This window comes from Meriones unguiculatus, chromosome 6 (assembly GCF_030254825.1).
Source record: "Meriones unguiculatus strain TT.TT164.6M chromosome 6, Bangor_MerUng_6.1, whole genome shotgun sequence".
In the NCBI taxonomy this organism is placed as follows: domain Eukaryota; kingdom Metazoa; phylum Chordata; class Mammalia; order Rodentia; family Muridae; genus Meriones; species Meriones unguiculatus.
The window spans coordinates 72,141,515-72,143,661 of NC_083354.1; the positions used below are offsets into that span (position 1 = coordinate 72,141,515).

General features: G+C 50.2%; 1 non-coding gene across 1 annotated transcript; it reads left to right on the forward strand.

The window, feature by feature from the left end:
* The first annotated feature begins 603 nt into the window (after positions 1 to 603).
* LOC132654960 (small nucleolar RNA SNORA48) lies at positions 604 to 747 on the forward strand. Its single transcript, XR_009592561.1, has one exon. It is a non-coding gene; the product is annotated as a small nucleolar RNA SNORA48 (small nucleolar RNA).
* The last annotated feature ends 1,400 nt before the right edge of the window (positions 748 to 2,147 follow it).

Below are 2,147 nucleotides of genomic sequence, written 5' to 3' on the forward strand. Positions count from 1 at the left end.
CTCACTGGGTATGTTTTTCGTTTCCACTAGCACGGCTGAAGCCAAAAACAAAGGCAGTAACGAGGGCTGAACAGGATTTTGAAAAACAACTCTCACACCTCATTGACGGGGATGAAAATGGAAAGCAGCTTGACAGTTTAAAAACAGACTAACACACGTGCTATCCATTCTGAAGTAGGTGCCTCAGAGAAAGAAGATTAATCTGCTGAACAAGGACTTGCATGCAGTGCTCGCCGTGGTGTTTCTGATAGCTAACCATGATGCTAACTGAAAGAGGCCGGATCACAGAAGAGGATTCGGTGGTTGTGTTCTATTTACACGTACGGAGACAGATACTACATTAGTGGTTGCTGGGGGCTAAGGGTCAAATGGAAATTCACTATTAAAGAGAGGAGGTCACGTTAAAGGTCATGGGACGTTCTAAAGCCAGGCTTTGGTGCTGGCTACGTAACCCTGCTATTTATTGAGAGTAATTGAGGTAGCTGGACTTAGGGCAGAGGCTCTTTTTGTGAGATCAAGGCTAACCTAGTCTACGTAGCAAGTTTCAAGGTAGCCAGGGCTATGTATAAGATTTTATCTTGAAAAATAAAATGAAATAACCCCACCCCCCAGCAATGAGCGAAGAGACACCTTGGTGGTGGTAGCGTTCTTATATCAGCTAGGGACAGAACAGGTGGCAGGCCTTTGTTCATCTTAGCTTGATGCCTGGCTTGGTGGCCAAAGCTGTCTTATGTCTGAGACGCATAAAAATCAAATCAAATCAAATCAAATCCAGGCAGCTCAAGAGGAAGAAGACAGACAGAGAACTTCGTTTCATCTCGACAGGCAGTAGGGGCGGGCGAAGATGCGCGCAGACCTGTCCTTCATCCCATGGCACAGGTAGACCTTAGGCACACAGAGCCCACCTACCACCAGGCAGTGCAGCAAGGGAGGAGCAAGACAGACCTCCTCTCTCTGGCAGAGGTGGCAGCTTGCAATGCCACATGCAGACCTGCCCTTGGGCACACAGTACAGGTGGGGGGGTGATGCCCACTTGCCACCATGCCGCGCAATGTGGACTGAGGATGTCACCCAGAGGCCGACCAGCCAAGCGGCCAGCCTGCAGCAGGAGCCACCACAGCGTGCAAGTATGGGGTGGACAGATGGGAGAGAAAGAGAAGTGGAGCAGCTTGAGCATTATGAAGAGAGAAGGAACTGGGGACTCCATCTCCAGCGCTGATGAGTAGCCTGGTGTGGCCAGCCCCACCACCTGGAGCCATGGTGAAGTCCCTGCCTGAGCTGCCACTGAGGGCCATGTCTGGGGCCACAGCTATGCAGTGTCAGGGGTCGGCATCGCTGTCCACGAAAGGGTTAGGCTAACTTTGTAAACTATATGTCTTCTAAAGCCTATAGTTTTGAGTTTTAGGTCCAGGTTAAGCTAAAGCCTCTTAGTACCTTTCCAGAGAGTGAAGGAATGTGACCCTATCTGTGAGGACAGATATAAAAAAAGGCAAGCAAGCAATGACCTTCACTAAGCAAAAGAAGGACCAGACCCTTGTCTTTGAGATAGCGTTTCTTAGCAACGAACCTAGACTTCTTCTGAGTAGCTTTTGACCTCCAGCCAAAAGTCTGTAGCCCCTAATCTTCAAGGATGAGCTAACCACCCCCACCTTCAATTGCAGCTGCATCCACACTTGGCAGGACTGCCCAAGCTTGAGCATCTAAGACTAACCAATTATCTTACTTTATAGCTTCCTCATCCAATCCTAAATTGCCAAGACTGCAACTTCAAATTGCCCACAATTTTTCTTTTAAAAACCTAAAGGCCTTTGTCTCCCAGTGTCACTCTTTGCTGACCAGCAGGGGTGACCCCATTGTGCAATGGTTAATAAACCTCTTGCTTTTGAAACGAGTCTTGGTCTGGGGGAGTTTCTGCAAAGGGCGCAATCTTGAACTCCTGAGCTGTGAGACCCCAGGTCTTACATTCATGCCTCATATCACCGCTAGAGAACACGGCTGTGTCCTGACAGCTGCTGGGGACCACGCGGATATCCAGGGGCTGCGCAGAGCCATCCCCGCCCCTCGCTGGCTGCGGGCCCCACCTCTCACCTGCAACAGCACTTGGGAGAGTGGCCCTGCACCTCAGCTGAGCAGCACAGTAGAGCTGG